The 24,249-nt window shown below is 44.2% G+C and overlaps 1 protein-coding gene across 2 annotated transcripts in view; it reads right to left on the bottom strand.

The window, feature by feature from the left end:
* LOC115374223 (poliovirus receptor homolog) overlaps positions 1-24,249 on the bottom strand; it is a 77,603-nt gene that overhangs the window by 5,542 nt on the left and 47,812 nt on the right. The window lies entirely within an intron of this gene.

The following is a 24,249-nucleotide window of genomic DNA, read 5'->3' as shown; positions in this document are numbered from 1 at the left end:
TATCTACTTATTATTATTCATGGTTAGGGCAGATGGACACAGGGTCAGTCGATCATAGGACTAACCTATAGAGACAAACGCGCTCACACACTTTCACCTCTACAGTGTGGGCAATTTAGCCTTCAGTTCACCTGACGTGCATGTTCGCCATGTGCAAACAGAGGCAGAATAAGCAAACTGCACACAGAAATGACTAAAACTCATGTTTTTTGTTTTTTTTTTACCCCAGTACCTCTTTGCTATGAGGTGACAGTGTGAACCACTGAGCCGCTGTGCTGCCTTTCAAGCTGAGAAAATTGAGTTCTTTTAGAATACCTAAAAAAAAAAAAAAAAACACAGAATAAAAATATAAAAATATATTAAAAATGTATTTTGAATGCTATTGTAGAGCAAAAAAACAAAAACAAAAAACAACTCTGGAGGGGTGTGAATACTTTTTCGCAACAGTATATAATGAGGAGATGAGGAGAAAAGGCGATTATGCCAGGAGAGGAGATGAGGAACAAGCAAGAGGAAATGAAAACAAATTAGCTATTCAGATGCAACAGTATGAATGTTAAAATTGTCTACCCACAAGCATGTAAAACACCATTTTTCAGTTCCCCATAAAACTGAGAATGTTGGTCATAAAACTACACAAAAAAATCGGAACTGTAAAATGAATAATGCTAAATATTTAACGCCTCGGGTTTTTACAAGGTCTTGCAAGAAGGAATCATAGAGCATTTTACTGTGACACTTTAAGCCATGATGGTTTTGTAAGGGGAGTGTTTTTGTAGGGCTGGTCATGTAATGCAGGGAGGCATCCCACCACCACCACCATTGCATTTCCATCTGCAGCTGATTCTTGACATGGAAAAAAAAAAAAAAATCTCAGGTAAGCACAGAGCATCACCTGAGGATCTACCACATGGTGGTGCTGTGTCTCTTTAAAAGCTAAGCAGCGAGGCACAGCCAGAGGATACTTTTCTTGCTAAGCCCCAATGACTGCCTTCTGTTTCTGTGGAGTTTCGGTTACTGCTTCCTCATTCCAATGCCGTGTCTGTTTATCACTACACCACCTCCTTCCATTTTTCCCTTAGGGGGATTTTCTTGAAAATCTATAGTGCCTCACTTTTTGCCCACCTTATCTCACCAGCGTCATTATCCAACCAATGTCATTTTCCTTCAGCAGGTTCAGGTAGAAGCTGTCCTTTCCTTTCAGATAACCCTCGATAGACGAGATGAAACCACAGGAAAGGAAGCCAATTTCAAGGATTGAGGTGCAGTGTGTCTGTGTGAATGACTTGACTGAAGAGCACGCCCTCTGTGTTGGCCCTGGACACCAGCCATGTCTTGCGCTAATGAAATCTCCCTGACGGAGCCTCTGTGTGTGTGTGTGTGTATATGTGTGCGTGTGCAAGTGCCTGGCATGCCCATTCAAATTGCTGCAGCTCTTCACCAAGGACAAGCTGTATGAATTCAGCCAGACACACACGCTCACCCACACATACATAGGGTGCATTAGTGCCCCACACCCTCATGCAAGCACAAACTCACACACACATGCACGCAGACCGAACGCAGGGGCAGCTGGCAGGAGCATCCTGTATCGTATAACCATCACTCAATCTGACATATTTACACAAACACACAGGTCTGTTGCGTGCTCTTTGCCCTGTAGCTTTTCCTTTCCGGGTGCAAGTAGCACACACATGTATTAACAGACATACATACAGCGCACACACACACAGAAATAAAGATTAAATTCATTTCAGTGCAGAAAAGCCCCAAGGCAGCTCAATCTCAGCCTGAACAAAATAGTGTTTTACTATATACCGAATGAGGAGCAGGTGGTCCTTAGTTCAAACTCAGTTAAAGGTCAGCTCCACTTCTCAGAGGGAGATCAATGCTGGAGCCATCCAATCAGACACACATCTAGCCCTTCCTGCATGTACGCCCTCCATCACTCACCCCTGCCTGGCCATCCAGTCAACCATAGACCACCACTCTCCCATGGGGCATGAGGAGGAAAGAGGGAGGGGAGGATGGAGTGGGAGTGGGGCTGAAGGAGCCAAAAGGAGGAAGGGATGAGGCTGCAGTGGACGGTTGGGTGAAACTGTCTGAAATCGCAGTAGAGTCAGTTCAGCTTGAAATACCACACATTTTGGAAATACCTCCGATTGTTGGAGGATGCACAACCAAGCTCAGCTGCCGTGCTTCCTGCACCCAGTGAGAACTTCAGCTCGAGCTCGACGGCTGCTCTATTACTTTATTTCGATTCTCTTCAACCGCTTTCTTAAAATACTCTTAGAGGAGGAGGAGGAGGGGGAGGAGGAGGGGGCGGAAGAGAAGAGATTCAGGAGTTGGATCAACGGCCTTAAAAAGCATGATGCACATGAGTCACTGACAGAAAAGTCAAAATGAGAGGAGAGTAGTAAAAGAAAGAAGTAGTCGGAGAAGGAGGATTCATAGGGAGATGAGTTGAGAAGGAAGCCGGGGATAGAGCAGGCGAAGTTAGGGGAGTCCACAAACAGTTTGGGAGTTTTGGGAGAATGGGAGTCAAGGAAGGAGGCGGCCAGACGGCAGGAAGAGCCCAGTGAGATGAAGGCCGTGATTAAGAGGCCAGCTCCAGATAAGTACTGCGGGATTTCCTGGCTTCTGCCTGCAACTGGCTGATCACACGCTGAGGGGAGGGAGCAGGAAGACAAAGATCTTGCATCCCGCTCTCTCTCAATCCCTTGTTCCCGCTTCCCTCTTTCCTGTGTGTTTACACATCTCCCTGAGGGGATTACGGTTAACGCGGCTGCCCTATGCACTGCTTCCTCACATAGGCTGGGCTTTGCTGCATTTATCTACGCCTGCTTCCCTTCCTTCCTCCATCCATCCCATCTTTACTCCCATCATCCATCCCTCTTTACTGCCATCCTGCTCCATCGCTGCTGTAATTTGGGATTCGCTTGTTTGGCCCAGTAATACGACAGTGCAAATCTGCTGTGTCTCCCACTGCATCTCTTATCTCCTGTGTGTAACGAGTAGAGATAAGCCTGTTTTTACTACCCTCCCTGACCTCGTGCAAATACACATGCCCGCTTACATATATTACACACTCATACATATATGCATACAATATTATACTGAAAGCACACTAACACAAACCAACCACAAAACCCAAATTCCTCCTCTGCCAGAGTCCTATAGATCCATTGAGGGTTCAGATGTACAAGTGGTTGGTCTTGGCTTAAGAGATTAGCAGGTCACTGGTCACTGGCAAAACAATCCTACTGTAGCTGATGATCAAATCCATTCCTAATGGGTTAGCTTGACTTTTTAAAAGGGGCAGTGGACCAAAATATCAAAAGCCTGAGGCATCCTGTTGGCTCAGCAGGCCAGGGCCAAAGCCATGTGTTTGTGACATTGTGGCACTGGCCTGCTTGTGAACTTTGACGCTAGTCATTATCGCCCCTCTTTCCCTTTCACATCTTCTGTGTCACTCTACAGTGTCTGCTACTCAGAGAAGGAGAACGCCTATATAAATATATAAACTGAGAGCTTTTGATCATATCACCACCATTAACAGCTTTGAAGGAGCACAAGGCAAGCAAACAATTTTTTGATTTATTATTCCCTTTTAATCTTTGCAAGTTGGCCTTTGTGGTTGTGAAACTGTAAATGGAAATTTTCAGTGAACGCTCACCCTCGATGCAATACGCTCTTACCAAATTGAAGTTTCAGCAAAGACTGTTGAAATTCAGGGGCTCACTTTCACAGTGAGCTCAACTAATACACAGGCTACCTACTGCCATGGCAAACACAGGGCTACCACGGTCACTGCAGAGTGCCTGGAGATGAGATTAGGCCAGAATGAATTGATGGCCTGTGAAAGAGATTAAGACAGAGAACAGTGCATGTAATCTCATTGCTCACTAAGAGAAAAGAGGATAGGAATCCTACCCTTCGAATTCTGATCTCAACACAACAACCTTACAGACCATCCATGCATTTATTTGTTCACTCATTCAGTTCGAGCTATGCACACACACCTACTGCCCTTGTAATACAGTAACCCAGTAACCAGGGATATGCATAATTGTAGAGAATGGAGTGAAGACGATAGACGAGAAAAAGGAGGAGGAGGAGGAGGGACTTTAGGAGAGAGGCAGGGAGTAGGTGGAGGAGCAAAAAAGGTAGAGTGGATAAAATGAAGCAAGCCTTGTGGTTACGTTGCGAAGGTTCACAGTGCTTACATGAGCTGCAACCTGTCAGACCTAATACAGCACACACTGACGCCACACACACATAAATTATTCACAATCAACGCAAAGTGCTACAGACTTGAGTGCCACAACTACTTATGACATTAATTTTATGGCTCTTGAATCTGTGCTACTCCCCTTATCACAATCACCATCTCCATCACCGGCGTTTACAATGCAGCGCAGTCAAGATGCCATTACAACATTTATTACAAAATGCAAAACAAATCAGGGATTGATTGAGCTTGTTTGGACAACAGGACCATCTGAACAGTTCTGAAAAGGACAGATCCTCACCAGTCTGGTTATGTGGGCAGGCTGAAGCGAACACAGGCAGAATTTCACTGCTATCCAGGTTCATCCGTACATGAATTTGTGTGTGTGTGTATGTGTGTGTCCTGCTGTTGCCAGGGTTTTTGGTTTGGGCAGATCAGTGCGGCTGGTCATTTCTAATCTACTGTGATTCCAGAGCTCAACCTCATGCATTTCAACTGTCTGAGGATTAAATTCATGTCACTGATACTGTGCCTGGGTGCTCATGCTGGGTGTGTGTGCTTGTGTGTATGCAAATGTGTGTGCGTTTTTGACATTTTGAAAGGCTGTGTGTTGGTAATTTGGAAGCTGTGTGTGTGTGTGTGTGTGTGTGTGTGTGTGTGTGTGTATGATGCTGTTCTCCCTCTCTCTCTGGGGAGACAGTGTGCTCCCTGCCATAGCGCATTAAAGCACAGTCAGTTGCCTTGGGAGAAGGCAGGAACTCTCTCTCTATCAGTCTCTCCATCTCATTCCCCTCTCTCCATGCCTCCATCCGTCCCTCTCTCCATCTCCCTCTCTTCCTCTCTCTCTGACAAGGTCGCTGTTCGCCTCTTGCTGTCTCCCTGTCAATATTTACAGTCCACTTTACACTGGCACTGAGGTGGCTGACTGCAGCCAGCAGAGAAAGAAGGGCTGCATTAGCCAAATGTAGCTGTCCACTCTGGACATGAATGATCAGTTGTACTACAAGCACCCTCTTTCGGTCTTTCTCTCTCACACTCACACCCACACTCACACACACACACTTGAGCAGGACCTGGCAGGTAAACTCACCAGCAGCGAGCGTGAGATACTCGACAAACATTGTGTATTTAAAGGGTAACGTGGCTGCTCTGCACAGGTCATATCGGGTACCGCATGAAATTAAAAGGTACTCGGTGTGGCACCAGAATAAACTGGTGTAGTCTTATTTAAGAGAACACCAAAGATAGCTGTACTTTCTGGGTAATCTTGAGAAAGTTTCATTCTCACCGACGAGGCATCTTCAGTTCTCATGTGATAGGAAGTTCCTATTTAAACCTCACGATTCACACCTGGACATCATGTGAGAGAGGCTGACAGCAGTTGAGGTCACATGGCAGTCATGTGGCACCAGTGGTAGTCTAATGTCACATTAGAGTCTAATGACTGTCACATGACTGCCATGTCAGATAATCAAATATCAACCACCCTCTCATGATGTCAAAGGTGTGAATCACCCACAGAATTAAGTGTCAGGGGACCATCGTCATGCACTGTGCACAATAGATAATCTTCAACTCCAAATCAAATAAATAATAAACATTCTATTTTGGCTTCGTCCTGCACCTCAGCGTCATTGCGACTGGAGGTCAGTGACTTGATGTGTGCCTATGTTTAAAGTTTGCTTGCTGTTGTTTGCTTTTTCCGAGTTTATAAGGTTTTTATGTTGCTCCATGTCTTAATGTGAGTGCAAGACAAGTTTACTTCAGGGCAACAACAGTTTCATGTGCAAACTTCTGCTTTACAGATAAATCATGATACTGCAGTGCAGTTAAAAAAAAAAAAAAAAAAAGTACTTTGTACATTCTCAGTAATACTGTGGGTGCTGGTGTATCTCAAAATTAGGACGACATTCACACAAAGGCCACATCTTCCTGCTACAGGTGTCACATGCTGCTACGCGGTCCATTTGCACTAGAAAAACAGCAGCTGTCTTTCTGTTGTGTGCTGTAAATAGAACTCATGATACCTATCTAATGTTTCTGAATTATTTTCCAGATTGAGCTGATCATCATTCAAGAACATAGGTGAAAGGTGAAGTAGCAGCAGTTTCTGCTGTAATGAAATCTCCCATTGTGCTATCAAGCAATCTGGCAGATTTCCTGCAAAATCGGACCCAATGATGCTCAATGTAAAATGCAGCAATCTTCTCTGTGGTAGCCTTGTTTGTTTATAGTGATTAGACTAATGTCTAAAAATTAAAGTGGTAATGATTTATTGAAGCTGAAATGCTCTATGTTGTACACTTACCATAGTGTATTATTGAGAAACTGTTGTTCATTACTGAATGTGGAAGTAACACAGTTTAATAGCAACAAAATACTTGCAATGGCATCAATGTTTTGCAGGTTGTTATGTGATAATACCTAAAAATCTATTTTGATTAAAAAAAAAAAAAAAAAGACTTCTGGGAATACTTTAAATATCATAGTAAGAAATATAGAGGTCCATTTACATGGTGACAGGGTATCTACATGTTTATAAAATGTGGCACAGAAGAAAATCTACACAGAATTGAAATTTATTTCCTCAATTTTGTCATTTTTGCCATTTTCCCTCATCTGCACCAGCAAATTGGCCCTTGACACCTCACACAAGTCAAAGTAATCTGAAAATAACTGAAATTAGCTCATCAAGATTGGGGAATCCCTTGCCTTAGGTCACTAATTACAGTTTTGATGAGTTAACTAGTAACTGTAAGGGGTACATATTTAAAAAAAAAAAAAAAGCCAGCCCAGCCCTGGTAAGTAGGCTACTGTAAGTTAAACGCTGCAAACTGAGAAAGCATAACCACGTATTTTGCACCTCCATGGCTTAAGGCTTTCCATCCATCTTCTCGCCCTGCTTATTTCACTCCACTCCTCGCTCCCTCGCTCTCCCTTCCCCCACCAGTGTCACTGTGGCCTTGAGGCCAAATAGTCAGGAGCAGCTGGTATGTTTACCTGCCCTCCTAACCACTGCTAACCTCTGGCTAGAAGGGACACTCATCTCATTACCCACCACTCGGCCACTCACACAACCTCTTGGATTTGTTCTCCTCAGCCAGGGCGCTGTACTGTAAGGGCCTCCATGTACTGCAATCTATTCGGCAGTCTACTGCACAAACATGTTAGATATTATCAGTAGGAAACAAGTGAAGGAAAAAAATTAGGACTTGGCTACCTTTCATTTTCCACTCTCCTCTGCCTTCTTCCTTAAAAAGCACGGAGAGTCAATTCATTTTTTCCTCTCAACTCTTGCTGCCTCATGTGCGAGCACTGCTCATGTTGCTCTCCCACCAAGCTCCTCAAACACACACACACACACACACACACACACACACACACACTGCCAGAAAGGAAACAGCACACACAGAGGAAGAGACACAGAGATGGAGAAGGAAGGAAGAGAGAGTGCATAGGAAAAAATGTGGGGAACTGAGAGAATAGATGATATAGGCTGGAGCGAGGCAAAGGAGACATCGAAGACATTGTGTAGGAGGGAAGCAGCAGTGAATGCAGAGAGAGAAGGGAACAATCATGGGCTGCACAATAAAGTTCATTGTGGCCTTTGGTTTGATAAGAGATATGATGAAACTTTAATGATCTCCTTGCAGAAAGAGCTTTTTTGTGTAAGATAATGATCTTCTGCTTTTGAGTATTTGTTTGCTCTGTTTGTAGCTGCTGTACAGTTGGCCAGAGAGAGGGTAGACTCAAAAGACCCTCACATGGAGTCCAGAGAGTGCCGTAACGGTAATAGACCATGCCTGTCTCACTGACCGCCTCTCATCAGCTACTGATTAACGACACTGGGACCCATAATAGCCCTGTGCACTCTAGATTCATTCTCTTCCCTCTCCATCCTGCGCCCCTGGAGAGAAACTGCAACAATGCGAGCTGTCGAGACACCCCAAACTAAGCTCTCGCCAAAATCAGATTCAAACACTCATTAAGAAAGACATTTCCTCCATTGCCATTCAGTTATGCATCACCACTGGGAGTGGTTGGACACATAAACAATGGAATACAGCAGGGATGGGAGATGTGGGGAGGCGGAGGTGAAAGCACTCAAGAGTTCAATTTATCTGCATGTGAATAAAGAATGGTTTCATTATCGCATAAATGTGGTTGATGGGCTGTTTGGTTTGGTGTGTCGTTGATTTATGCATTCGTAAAATGGAAGCAACATACATCCCGGTACACAGTGAATGCACATACACTGTACATTCACACATGCAGGCATTCACCATGTCATGTGGCTGAGCAGGCAAGTATGCACATATTGGAAAATGTTACAGAAACTTCAAAATAATACTGTAAGTACGATGCTACATCATAGTACTCGGCTGCTGTAACTTGGCCATTGTCATCAATGCACAAATATACACTCAGTGGCCACTTAATTAGGTCCAACTGTACACTCTGATGCAGTTCTGCCATAAATTTGACATTTTTAAGAAAGTTCATAATGTTAAGTCTTTGCTGACATTGTGGAGAATGTGTAAATTTAATTCTATCTTCATTATTGAGGTTGTAGTTTGCAGAGGTCTTGTACTGGAATACATTTTACTGAGGCATTTCTAATTTTTTGTCCTCCCTATTTATATATATATATGAGGAAGGGAAAATATATAGAAGAATACTGGAAACACCTCTGAATAAAATGCAGTCCAGTACAACAGCAGCCCAAACTATGAGCTGAATGCCAAACATAGAATTGAATGAACACTTCTATTACTGTGGCAAAAGAAAACCTGAGTATTATAGGCACCATAAAGGCAAACTTTACGGCAGAGCATTTGTACTGGATTGCATTAGATTGTGCAGGAGGACCGCATTAAGTGGCCACTAAATGTATACACACAACCCATACACACACCCATCGGATATGGGCATGATCATGTCTTCACTCTCCCTCTCCTGTCTTTTTAAAAAAATATTTTTTCATTTTGTGCATTATCTTTCCTATCTTTTTTTATTTTGCATTTGCAATATTCTCTTTGTTCATTTCGTTTAGCCAAACATTTAATTAAAAAAAAAGGTTTACTCTGCTAATAGTGTTGCCGTTTATATTTTGCAGAGTAATTTGGAAACTTATATTGAATACTGGTAGAAAATACGGCCTAAAAGCAGCTTCAGTTAACAAAAAGATATTATATGTACATATATAAACCCCACGATTCAAAGCATCATGCAATCACATTATCACAAAAACAAATGGCCATCAACATGTAAACAGACCAGTCTGCTAACATATGCAGAGGGATGCAAATATTCACACTGACACATGCGCTTGCTTTAACCCTCGCATGTCACGGATGAAAGATGTCAAATGATTATATATATATATACACATATATACATATATACACATCACACAGCATTACACCAAATTACGCCTGTAAAAAAGCCCTGACAGCATCAATAATGAATAAATCTACATTTCTCATCCTCCGCCTTGTGGTGAATACACAGAAGACAGAGCCACTGATCTCATTGTTCCTCCCCAAAAATGGCTCTAGGCGCAGGTTGGATATTGGAAATGATTTTTTTATGCGCAATTCATCTGAATATTCAGATATTATCAAACTCCTCAATCTCCTCCACCTCTCATCTTTGCTCACGCCGACGCTCTTGCCCTCCCCCTCTGTGTCTGTTTATGGGTGTGTGTGTGTGTGTGTGTAAGTTTCACTGCAGCAGCATTTATGTGTAGCGGTTAGGGAGTGAGCGTGTGTGTGGGGTAATCAATAGTGTTTCAGTGAAGGACACTTGGGAGCAGATTGGAGCCCGAAATCCAGGCCGGCATGAAAGACAACATGACACAAACACTTGCTGCTTGCTCTGAAGGGGCTCAGTGTGACAGCTACCCCGATTCTAGTCAAAAGCACGTACACACACACACACACACGCACACACACGCTCTATGCATTCAGACATGCCTGAACACACAACCAACTTTCTTCACATTTACAGTTAAAAGATTTAGACACTGTCACATCAAAGCAGGCAAATAAATGAGTTATTGACCAATGCCACACACACACACACACACACACACACACAATATTGCACATGACACTGCATCCATTCCATGCCTAACGGACGTGAACAGCGTCCTTGTCACAACGAAGTAGTGTGCACTGTAATGAGACAGGGGAATGTGTACATGTGCATGCATGTGTGCCTGCCTGCCTGCCTCCCTGCACGTGTGTGTATATGTGTGTGTGTATGTGTGTGTGTGTGTGTGTGCGTGCACTAGGATGCCTGTGTATACACAAGTCATTATTAGAGGTTTAGTGTGTGCTCACCAGTCAGTCAGGCTCCAGTCAGAGGAGTCAGCTTAAGGGCTCATAGCAGCTCCCTGAGGAGACACTAAATACCATCAGCCGTTTAAATCCATCCGTGACCACTTTAAATATGCAGCACACACACACTCCATTTTTAATAAGGGCTCGCAGCAAGACAGAAGAGAGAGAAAAAAGGAGAGGGGAGAGACAGAGACACAGAGAGCGAGAGAGAACGTCAGACTGAGACACAAGGAGAGGTAGAGAGATAGAGAATGTGAGGGGAGAAGGAGAGGAAAGTCTGTTGCATTGATTTCTTGGTCGTTTGGCACCGGCCCTGATTCTCCTGGAAAAGCCACAGATGTGTCAGAGCCAGTTAGGCACGGAAGAAAAGAGGGAACACACATACACACACACACACACACACACACACACACACATCTAACAGCCACGTGCATGCACACACGCACGCACAAACACACCGCTCAGACGGAAACAACCTATACACACATGTAAGTCTCACATTGTGCGCTCACACACACACACACACACACACCGTCTCTTTGAATGTGAATGTGTGTGGATTACAAAAGCACCTGTGTGAAAGAGCAAGTGAAAGCCGGATGGCACAGGGATGATGCAAGGGGTTTTGATGCTTTTCTGAGGGAAACCAGGCAATTCTCTCTGAAGGCAGAGTCAAAAATAGATACTATTACACACACCTAGATGGGCAGTAAATTTCTCCATAATCCCCGGCTTAACTTAGCTCAAAAACCTGTCTGCTCTGCTCAGCTTCTGCGGCACACCTGACTGCGTCTGGATACAGCGCGCGGCACAGTGAAGCGGCGAGTCAAAGGCAGTTCTTGAGGGTAGATTTTGAATCTGAGGCACTAGGATCAAACTCTGTCTGGGCCCGAGTACAATCAGATGATCTTAGGTCTGAATCCGCGAGCAGCCCCTGGAGAGACCGCCTGATTAGTCAGACATTTGTGGTCTACTGTACAAGCCGGCGCAGAAAGAGCTCTAACATTTCCTCCTCGAGTAGAAGTGCCATAGCTGCAGCTGAGATCTCACTTAGAAGTAGAATCGCTGGCATAAAATCCGCTTAAGAAAAAGAAAAAGATGCTAATTTAAAATACACAGAGTAAAAAATTACCTCGTTACTTCTGAGCAAAGAGAACACATGGCGCATGCCTTCCCGTGTTCAATTCTGTGAGTTCAACCTCGATTCTTTTAATTGGAAAAATCTGACTGGGGAAGCTGATAAACGTTTTAGGACCACATTATTGTTGAATAGAGGTTGATTTTATTCTCATTTCAAGTGAGAAAGACAGTGTGGAGGAGTTCCTTAATTCGTTATTGCTGGTCTTTAGCCTCTCTCCTACACACCTGCCTGCCAACACTTAGGTGTGCAGAAAAAATTTCACCGTTTTAATTGTGAAGTGAAACAAAGTGAAAGTCTTATTATCTTTGCTGAGCACGGTTACAGAATACATGTAACAGGATTACGTATAAAAACGAGTAACTGTAATCCGTTACAGTTACAGTTTAAAACAGGGCAAACAGATTATCGTTACCATGTGGAAATACCGCGATTACTGTGGCGATGACGTTGAATTCTATTGCTTTATTTTATATTTTCATCAACGTTTAATCAGTGGGAACATCCGCCTCCGCTGGAATTGTCCCATCGCATCTGCATTCATGGCTGCTCTCAGCGCTGCAGTAAACAGACACACATGAAGGAGATGGAGCAGGATGTTTTTTACAGCCTTGAAATACTGTGAACACTGTATTTTTCGAGCAGGAAAAAAAAAATGGCTGAAATTTAACAGCAGGGCAAAACGTATCAGGCAGCAATGAAACATCTTTCAGCATCAAAACACTCCACCTCAAACCTCAAAAAAATATCTCGCCGTGAGTCCTATTTTTGTCTGGATAACACTGATTATAAGATGAATTCACTAGTTAGCGAAGTTACAATCACAGCGTGACACATTTGGGTTAGGGGTAGCAATGACACCCAATCAGTCTCTCTCTCTGGTCATGTTTATTTGCTGTTGCCTTTTATTTTTCTACTTCTTTTCTTATCCTGAATGCTACTGTATTTTATTATTGCTATCATTCTCAATTTCTATTTCCCTTTTTAATTGACTGTTTTTTGTTTTAAATTGTGTCTTGTTGCTTTTAATGTCTCTGTAAAGCACTTTGAATTACCTTGTGTTGAATTGTGCCATACAAATAAACTTGCCTTGCCTTGCAGAGCTGAATTCAATGACAAAATGCAGCTAAAACTTCAGAATAAATTTACTTTAAAAAAAAAAAAAAGTATTTGAACAAGCAGCTCAATAGCAGTAATTAATTAATTCCACCATTACCTGTGGACCTAGTTCAGTAATTCCTGATCATAAAGTCTGCAGCAGAATTGCGAGTTGATCCTGCATATCTTCATTGGTAGAACACAGCAGGCGCTGACAATGGCAGGATTAGAGGTTTTGTATCTCAGTGGGCCACCTCGGTTAAACACGTGTGCACTCATATCACTCGGAGAAGCTTTAGACTGGATGAATTTCATGTTTTCTGCTGCCTGTTGGAATTCAGGGGTAAATGACGGGTTCAAACTGCACCTGTGTGCAAACCACTTAAGTAAATCCTTTATGTCAACAGCATTCACTTGGCCGGAATGATGTCACTCTCAGTACAATGCATCACCGGCTTCCTAACACTGTTTTCGGTTTGCGAGACACACATGTTCATGCACACACACACACACACACACACACACACACACAGCTGTGTGAGCTCGGTCCAAGTGACAGGTGTGTCACAGCAGTGTGGCAGGAACCTGGTGTCCCCACCTGACAGACTGACTGACTGGTTAGTCAGCTAGCTGGCTGACTCACTGACCGAGAGGCTAAGAGTTCAGTCACCGCCTCGTCGACCGCTTTGTGTAAACACATGTGTAATCTCAAAAGAAAGGGATGGGTGGATGAGTCACGTTCATTGCACAAACACACACAGACACACACACACACAAGAGAAATCCTAGATGCAGATTAGATATGGTTTGTTTATTACCCTCAGTGCAGATGAAACAGCCCGAGACCTCAAACCTGTCTGGCTGTCAGCGTGCAGACAACGGGACAGTCAAGACTTTTCGTTGACGCGCCACTCTGGAATGTTAATCACCACAGAAACCTATTATCTTCACATCCTCCCGTCCCATCCCTCCATTTGTCTTCCTGTCCTTAAAGGAAAAAAAAAAGAAAAAGAAACCTGACAAACTTTTTGCTGTGTTCTCGCAAGTGCCATTGTTTCACTGAGTGAACGCGTATAGAGGAAGACAGAGACGAGAGGCGCGGACGATAAGAGCCGAGGCAGAGGGAAAGGGAGGGCTGTCTGGCTGCTGACATAAATTGGGGATCATAAAGAGTGTCGGCCCGAAATTAATCTACGAAGAATGAATAAAGTGAGGTACTGCAAGATGTGTGTGTGTGTGTGTGGGCGGTTGGGGTGGTGATGTAGGTGGGCCTCCTGAATCCATAATGAAGTAGCCAGAATGGGGGGGGGGAAATGTGAAATGTATGAGTTTCAGATGTATTCCTAAAGCTCGATCATCTCAGTTCACAAGGGCACGTAAGGAAGTCCATTTTCCTGCTAGCATGTGTGCACGCGCGTGTGTGTGTGTGTGTGTGTGTGTGTGTGTGTACAGTATAGCCATTGCATACTGTGCGTGTGGGATGTTTTTGTGTTTCTGTTTGTGTGTGTCTATGCTTTAGCTGTGACATACTCCTTGTCTCTCTCCCCGCACCGCCTACAGAAGTGCTGGATGCATCATGAATATTATGCATAAGGCTGAATGTCAACATTGATGAATAATTTTTGCAGTAAAATGCTAAATGTCACCAAACACCAGGCTCTGTTGCGGCCGACGGCAGGGCTCATATCACCCGCGGACGTGCTGGCAGCCCACAACTGAAAGGATACTACTGTACGCTGCGTTGTTGTGGCAGGAGCACCACGACAGGCGACAAGGAGGACGGGGCGACAAGGAGGGTAATGAAAGCAGATTTGATGAAGCAAGGGGAGAGACAGGATATATATATATATTTTTTTTTTACACACAAATAGCCTACATGCATGAGGGAGACAGAGGAAGAAGAGAAATGATAGCACAGCCCTGAAATATAATTTAAATTTTCCAATTTGTCTTCCATTGTCCTCGCCGCTGCTTTACACTCACAAAGAGACCCAAAGGGGACAGACAGGGACATGAGGAGGCGGTGGAATAAATACAAAAACAAGCCCAAAAGAAAAAGAAAAAAAAAATGTTGAAAATTAAAAAAAAAAAAAAAAAAAAAGAGAGAGGATAGAAAAAGAGAAAGTGTCCAGGGGTGCAAGCGAGATATGGCCTGAAGTCTGACTCCGAGCCTAGTTACCACCAGCAGAGATCCCTGAGTGAAGAACTACACCATTAATATGTATGTGGAGAGACTTCAGAGAGTTTAGCATCCACACATACACACACACACACACACACACACACACACACACACACACACACACACACACACACACACAAACCAAGACAGCAGAGCACAAGCACAAACACACTCATGCATTCACACTCCACAAGTTCAGCTCTGCAGCAGCAACAGTTATATAAAGAAGTTGTATATTTCTGAATTTTAAAGTGCTGGGTTAGTGCCTGTGACCTTTGAGGTTGAAGGGGTGAGTAATGAGGAGCGGGGCGACGCAGCCAGGACCGCCGGAGAGACTGATGAATGAAGGACAAGGATAAAGTGGGAGAGAAAGAGAGAGAGAGAGAGAGACAGAGATATGAAGGCTCTGTCATCTCATCTCTCCTCCCTCCGGCTCCCCCAGCTGTTGTTCTCTCGCTCTCGCCCCTTTCCTCTCCCTCCCTCCCGCTCGCTCTCTTCCTCTCAATCACTTTTCATTGTCACTCACCCTACCCCAATAACCCCTAACCACTTGTGTGCCCTCTGCTCCACCCCCCCCCAATCCCTCTCCCTCTCCCTCGTTCGCTCACTCACTCACTCTCTTTCTCTCCATCCACACAAATGACTCAGTGAAACAGGTCAAGTGTTACAAAATTCCCCCTGCAGCTCAACCTGCCTAATACAAGGCCTGGCTCATTGCACCAAGACAAGTAATACACTGCCTTCTCACTGAGGAGACACACACACACAAACACACACTTACATACCCAGGGCGACCACCAAACAACACACCGAATATATGCACACACATACACACTGCAAATAATGTACGTGCATGCAGACATACACTAATTCATACAAAAGGCGCGCTCGTATGCACTGGATGAAAATGACATTTAAGGTCATCCAGCAGCATGAGACATGACACAAAGCCTATGTGCATGAACATGTACCACGGAAACGTCATATTATATCTGGCACAGAGAGGAAAAAAAACCCCCATTGCATTTACATTTAACTATTACAGTAAAAGCATGATAACGTAGCTAAGTATATTAGGGAAGAGGCCACATTTAAAACACACACACATACAGGCACACAATTCTTCCAGTCATCCTCACTAATGAATAGCAATTGGGCTACAGAGGAGCCTCAAGCGCCGCAGTAAAAACGGTATTAAGGGGAGGACAGCAGTGCAAAGGGCCTTAAAACAGGATAAATGACCAGGGAAAACCAAGCCCACCACACACACACACACACAAACACACACGCTTGCCCTATAACACAGTCACATGTACACCATGACAAACCAGCGCCTAGACAGTGTGTAACTGTGTTTGCTATGCAGGCAGACCGTTGCGATATAGAAACGTAACAGCTCCATATATCAGGACAGTGTGAGCCTATGGAGGATAAACGACCAGGGAAGAGTACCTGGACAGTGTGCGTAATACACAGATAAATAACTTGGCGAGACACTGGGAGCCACGCGATGATACACTGAAGGAAGACTCGCAGAGAGAGAGAGCCTGCAGAGCTCAGTACAAAAGGCGGTGCAATCAAACACTCCAGGACCAGGAGAATATACGGTGAAACTGAGCACTGTTGCTTTGTAACGGCTGGGTTTTGGACTGTCGTTTTTTTGGAGTGAAATAAGATAGGGAAACGGAAACGCACTGGAACGAGGAATTAATCAAAATGTGCAGCACGCATCCGCATGCCCTCCGAATCCTCCGCGCCAGCTATTTCCCGGTTTATATGCTTTTGTTTGCATACAGCGGGGAAGTTCCAGCTATTACACACAGTGACTGGGGGATAATTCTTGCGCTGTTAACATTTCACTCGCTGTGTCTGTTGATGGCAGATGGGTCAGATCACAGGTCGCAGGCTGGGATAAACCAGTCATTACCGCATAGGAGGGAAAGATCACGCAGATGCTCGGGCGTGTGACAATCAAATGACGTTTGAAAGCGCTTCACGTAGCGTCTCTGTGAAAGCCAAATGCATCATTTGAATAACATTTAATTTCCTCCTCAAAGATAAGCGCTTTTGTCCATTCAGACCTATCGGTGCCCTCGGCTGACAGAGAGTCGGACAGCGGAGAGGGTGAAGCCTGGGTGTGCTTCGCATGGCAATGCTGCACTGTTTTTATGAACTCACCCTCTCTCTCTCTCCCTCTCTCTCTCTCTCCTTCTCATCTTACACACTAAAGTGCACATGAACCGTGAATCGGGGCCGTTACCCACGGTGGCTCGGAAGTGGGCTTGAGTGACAGGCACCACAGTTGAAATCACAGAGCGCCCTGGAGGGAAGGGGGGGGGGGGTTAAAAAGGGGCCAAAGACACACTCGAGACACCCAGCAGGTGCTACACAAAGGTCATTGACCTCTACAGTGGCTCCATTTAGGACACACACACAGAAATACACATAAACACACAAAGATGAATGCGCAAACAATAGGATCGGGTGATACAGATAGAATCAAATATCATATCTTTTACCAAATGCCCCGATTATGTGACAACATTGCTGACATGTCCATTGGTGTTTTCAAACATTTTTACACATAAATTATTTTCGATCAATCATTAGTAATGTGGATATGATGACCAAGCGATAGTTTATAATCTATAGCAACAGGGCTACGATAGCCTGGCAAGTTCAGAAAATTGCATCCCTTCACTGAGCTGCAGCATGCAACAAGGAAACAACAACATTTCATGCCATATCACAATATTACACCCAAACTCCCACACAGCATCGAGCCACATCACACATTATCGATTATAAAGATATTCTGCCAGACCCGACTGAACCACGCACGACCGCGCAAGCATAAAGGACAGCGTTTGACAGCCACGTTGGCACATGTTGACATAGTGCAAAACAGCTTCACTTTAAATGGGGCAATAATTAATGGGTTTAAAATCAATAATGTATTTCTCGTTTTTAATGGTGCCTTTGGGTGTTTGGAGAAGTGCTGCAGCTGAGAGAGGGGAAGTGATGAGGAGACATGGATTTACAGTGTACTGCCAGGCTTAGTTGGATCTAATACAAAGACATGCACACATACACAGTGGCAGAAACACACACACACACACGCACACACGCTGCTCAGTGGCACATTGACAATGCACTACCATTTAGGCCGGAGTAGACGATGAGAAGATAGGAGAGCAAGAGAAGAGGACAGGGCACAAGGAGTGATTATAGGAAAAGAGATGTCTAGATAAGATGACAGACAGATGAATGGGGAAACAGTCTGGTTATAAAAGGAGCTGACACATGCACATGAGCACACACGGATGCACGCGCACGCACGCACACACGCGCACTCACACACACACAGGCTTGTGAAGTTCTGACAGTCCTCCTCTCACTGTGGCTGCTATTTGATGTCAAACAAAGAAGCAGAAAAGACTTCAACCCTACAGGGGAACTAGCCAGTGAAGAGAACATCACTTTGGACTGCTGATGAAGGGATGCAGTCCAACTCGCTCTATCACTTCAACATATGTGCCCACAGACAGACATATGAAACACACACTCTCAGATTGGGGGACTGGCAGCAACTACACAGGCGCATTTGATTTCCATATTATGGGTCATGATTTGATTCGATTTTGAAGCGATTTCAATGCATCTCGCTGCACACAGACACAAACAGCGCCATTCAAACACGCCTTCATAAAGCACACAGGCGGTTCATGGAAAATTATATAGAGAAAATATCTAACGTACACACACCCACAGACTGAACATACACAGAAACTTGCATGAACATATGTGCTGTATTCACACAGGAAGGCAAACATCTGCATGATAGTTTGTTCTGTGCTCTATGCACAAATGAGCACAAGCACAACCCACCACACAAACACACACACACAAACACACAAACACACACACACAGAATCTGACTATGGACCTGACAGCTCCCAAAAGAATATCTAGAGTCATGGAAACCAAATATTTGGAGACTATTTCTCTTTTATCTCTGTATTAATCTTCTTCATTCGGTATGTTTATATCTGTGTGTATGTGTGTGTGTATGTGTGTTCAGATGTGCATGTTCCAGTGCGTGCATGTACTTTATAAGAGCTGCCTGTTGAGATGGTGAATTAAACAGCAAGTGCATCTGATCTGCAAAGCGCTCTAGGGCAAATACACACAAAATGAGACATGCAGACAGCGCACACACACTTGCATACAGCATCAAAATCATTTCCGTCACAGAATCTATTCTTAGGAGCAGCAACAAACCATTCGTTCACTGATATAAATCTCTTTTACTCATACCCACGCAGTCATGCACATGTGCATGCGCATGCACACACACACACACACACGCGTGCGCGCACACATGCACACACACACTTAGCTCAAAGCTACACTCCCTGGTGGTCACACTGCATTCACATAATGTTCTTTGTTTTTTATTTTCCCGAAGAGGATTTGTTCCAGGTAAGTCACAGCATGAAGACCTTTTGGGGCTTATTTAAAAACACACACACACACACACATACACACAAACACACGTATCCACACACACACGCTGTGTCTTTCATCTGGTGACGGTGGGTGTTTTTGCAGGTGTGTCGAGGTCAGAGCCATTCTAAGAATGACAAAGCCCCCTGCACCGCACTTGCTCGCACACACACCTCTCTCTCTCTTTCTCTCTCTGTCACACACACACACACACACACTCCTCTCTCGCTCTCTGTCACACACACACACACACCCCTCACTCTCTCTCGCTCTCTGTCATACACACACACCCCTCTCTCGCTCTCTGTCACACACACACACAATCTGATCTGTGAGAAGCTAAATCAACACAGCTGCAGCAACTCAACCCTCGCCCCTCCCTCCCCTCGCTCGCCCGTCTCCGCTCGCTCTTTAATCAGTCTTCTCCTCCCCATCTCTGTTCAGCTTTTTGCCCCTCCGCCCGCTCCCTCCTCCCCGACTCCTCCTTCTCCTCCTCCTCTCTGCCATTTCCCCTCTTATTCAACCTTCCATTAGTCACTGTTAAACTCCTACTGGTTCGCTCTCTGTTGCTTTCGCAAATGTACAAGACCTGGATCACACCCCTCTCCTCGGCTCCCTCCATCTCTCACCTCTCGTTCACACTTCTCACACCCTCACACCCTTTTGCTCCGTCCCTTGCCGGCTCTCCTCTGACCCTCTGTACCTTTCCGGTCCCAAAAGAGTCGTCCTCCCCTCCACCCCCCCTCCTGGCCTCACTCTCTCACTCCCCATTTCTCTCCACCTTTCCTCTGACACTTCCCATACTCCACTCTGTGTCCCTCGCTCCCCTCTCTCCCATTTTTCCTGGTGGCAGCTGGCCAAGCATGTTAGACCTGCCTCATGCCGACGCCCCACAATGCACTGCAGCCTCCCTGTTAGCTTCAGCCCTGTCAGCACGGGACAGGAAGAGTAAACGCCCAGAGGCCTCCAGGGGAAACTGGAGCATCCATTTCCCGCTGCACAGTCTGACTGTCTGCGTGTGCATGCGTGTGTGAACACAACCGAGTGACCAGAAGCCGGTGGATCGGATGTTATTGTTACCGAATGAAAAAGAGGAATGATACAATTTCCTGTTATTTTTTTTTTGTTTGTTTTTTTTTCACAAATGCAACTTCCCATCTTGTCTGCGTTCACCTTGTTCGACGCTGCTGAAAAACGCTCAGTTATCAGCCAAACGCCTCCCTGAAGTTTGAGCCACACTCCGCCGTTAAACAAGACGAGTTAATTAGTTTTCCTAGGATGCTCCTCCCTTGGGAGCTCTTTGTTCATGTTGATCTTGTCAACCATCGCGCTCCACCTATCTTTGACATTGTGTTCTTGTAAATATTAAAGTGTGGGTGTTAAACTGATGCTCTTATCCAGAGTCAATTACAGTGAATAAACATGTCTAGATTCAAGTTTTGTTTTGTTTTTTTGAGCTTAATACGATATCCAATCTCTTCCCATGACGGATCTGAATGATCTAATAGGGCAGATTCGGACAGGGGGAAGACACTACACTGCAAAAACGCAAAATCTTACCAAAATTATTTGTCAAAAATGTCTTATTTCTAGTCAAAATATCTCATTACACTTAAAATAAGACATGATCACCTCAGAAGTAAATTGTTTTTAGACAATTTACTTCTGAGGTGCTTGTTTCATTGGCAAAATTTGCCAGTGGAAAAAGTGAAAATTCACTTGAAATAAGTGAAAATTAACTAGAAACAAGAAACAAATTTTGCCAGTGAAACAAGCAAATTTTCACTTGAAACAAGAGACATTTGTCTAAAAACAAGTTACTTCTGAGGTGATCATGTCTTATTTTAAGTGTAATGAGATATTTTGACTAGTAATAAGACATTTTTGACTTGAAATAAGACAAATAATCTTAAGAAAGATTTTGAGTTTTTGCAGTGTATTGTTGGGCTGGACAGTGTGAGTCAACACGCAGCGTTAACATAAATTAACATAATTCATTTCTTATTCTTCCAGGTTCTTCCTGTGCTGCACCATTCCTATTTTTTTTTTTAATTTTCCACAAAATGGCATCGTCTCACATGCATCACATGAATGCAACAGAGAAACAAAACAAACATCTGGCACCCTGTCTTTTTTTCTTTTCCTTTGTTACTTTGGGTAGCAGGTGGTTAGTGGGCAGGTTTGTGTCACATGAAAATGGGTCAGGTGGGTCAGACAGGCTCTCCTGGCAGCGCAGGCGGATGAGGGTATTTAAAAAAAAAAAAAAAAAGTACCGCAACTGTGAGGGTAAAAAAGGTTAAGCTTGAAGACAGTCCAAATAAAGTATAGTGGCAAAATAAGATTTTACTGTGTTGATAATTTTAAAGTTGGGTGACAAACAGCTAGAAAAAAAAGTCACACAAGTGCCAGTTTCACAGTCAGCCAAATATCAGCAGTAATGGCCAATGCTTCTTATATCAGTCCATATAGTTTAAAGCATGCATGGCTGTTTAGGGAAGATTTTAGCCATGATTGAGATTGAAACTCTGACGTTTTGGTAATGGAGCAGCTTTACAAGCCACAAAACTCGCCTCCTGACTCTGTATGAATTCCAAGTGTGTGGTGTTTTACTCATCTCTACTTAATAAGCGAGCCAGACCATTTGGTGCAAATACTATAATAAGAGCACGACAGGCAGAATCACATACTTGAGAGTAGAGGAGACTACAATGAGTCAGAACGGGCGAGAGGGAAAGCCAGTACCATTAAATGAAATAATAAAAAAAAAAAAAAAAAAAAAAAAAAAAAAAAATGCAGGAATTTACTTTTATAATTGAGGTCACAGCTAGACAGTTGCTTTAATCCCTGTGAAGCCCTGGGTCACTATATCTATCACTCAGCCATCCATGCATCACACCAGGCAATCCATCACTCACTCTGGGATTTATTAGTCAGGTCTGGAGCTGAAGGGTGAGAGGTTAAATGGGGAGCGTGGTGTTAGCATTTATCAGCAGAGAGAGCCTTAACTGGGTCTCTATACTAATCCATACACAGACAAACACACACACACACACACACACACTGAGGCAGAGCTCAGGCTATTAAATTTATGACCATTCACAGGCAGAACACACACACACACACACACACACACACACACACACACACATGCTACTCAGTCTACCAACACATTAACACACACAAAAGCCCTGTGGAAATTCATTCTGTTCTGTCTGCAATCCAATACCACTCTCACTACTGGTGTCTCAACACATGAACATGCATAACATGGTGTATGCACTAATAACTCTCATTCACTCACTCTCTCTGACACACACACACACACACACACACACACACACACACACACACAACCTCATCCCATCAGCCTGGTATAAATAGGGCCACTACCAGCTAGCCAGATTGCCCAGGGGCACGGCACCATGTCTCATCACTGTACGCTAACGTTGAGCACAATGGTAGAGCTTGGCATAGCCGCTGTCACTTTGGCTTCAGATCCAGGTTATGTGCTCCAAGCTCCGATAGGCCAGGTTTTGAATTATGGGGTCACTGCTTTTACATGAGGCGCACGCTGTTTTTTTTTTTTTTTTTTTTTTTTTTTTTTTTGCGACAAACGCGGACAAAAATACATGTGTTGCATGTGCTTTTATTCCTAGCTGGGGCTTAAAAGCATACCGCTTTTTCTGCTACACTGGAGTCTTTCACATTCAACTACAGGACCAAAGGAGTGTGTGTGTGTACGCGTGTAAGTATGTGTGTGAGTGCTCTCTATCTCGCCAGCCTCAAATCCAAAGCAATTAGTGGGGCCAGATGGTGGGCTGAACTCACAGTAAATAGCTGTGCATTGACAGAGGAAGCCTGCGACAAAAACGGGCCGTGACAAGGAGGCAGGAGGACACGCAGATACATGACTGGCACCGAGGCACAAGGCAAACACAGAGAGGACAACACACTGCCACGGCTGTCATAAACCAACTGTCAAGATCACTGGGACGTAAACGCGAGATCTGGATTGTGTCATCCGTGGGGACAAAGATGGGTGCACACATTTTGGTCAATTTAGTCAATAACACTGAGGTCAGGCAGGTGCAAACGCAACACGTGAACAACACCTACAAACATGAACACACACACACTGATACGTGCTTCAATACACACACACACACATGCACACACAATCCACTTGCGCCCTATTAAAATTTGACCAAACCAGTTTGGTTTAGTCAGAGTTCAAACAATGCAGCCTTTGAGAGGCGATCCATTCAGTGAGTTTCAGCTTGGCCCGCACATTCCCCAACTGAAAACACAAACTGGCTGCCTCCAGGAAAACCACTAAAGCAACACAACCACATTCCTCAGCTGTTACGGTCTTCATATGTGCATGTGTGGGTGTATGTATTTCTGGAAGATGTATTGGGGCCTCCACTGCATGAAATGATGTATCCATTTCTTGGAATAATAACCAAATGTTTTTGTACATTTTGTGAAAGTGATTTTGAAGGAAGATAAAAAACAAGTGCATGTGCACTCCAGGCTGTATCGCCACTCTCCACTGTCTGTGCAAAAAAAAAAAAAAAAAAAAGGGTGTGAGACTTCATAGCAAAACAATGCCCTTTACGCAACTACAGCAGGATCCTACATACCTGTTACCAAGGCAGCAAGTTTACCTCAGCCAACCAGGACACATATACAAATCAGACACCCGGGAGGAGGTGGAGCTCGAGTACAGGACAACTGTAAACCACAAAAT

This window comes from Myripristis murdjan, chromosome 16, assembly GCF_902150065.1.
Source record: "Myripristis murdjan chromosome 16, fMyrMur1.1, whole genome shotgun sequence".
Lineage (NCBI taxonomy): Eukaryota > Metazoa > Chordata > Actinopteri > Holocentriformes > Holocentridae > Myripristis > Myripristis murdjan.
Note: the sequence above shows the minus strand (reverse complement) of the source record. Positions and strands in the feature narration are given on the sequence as shown.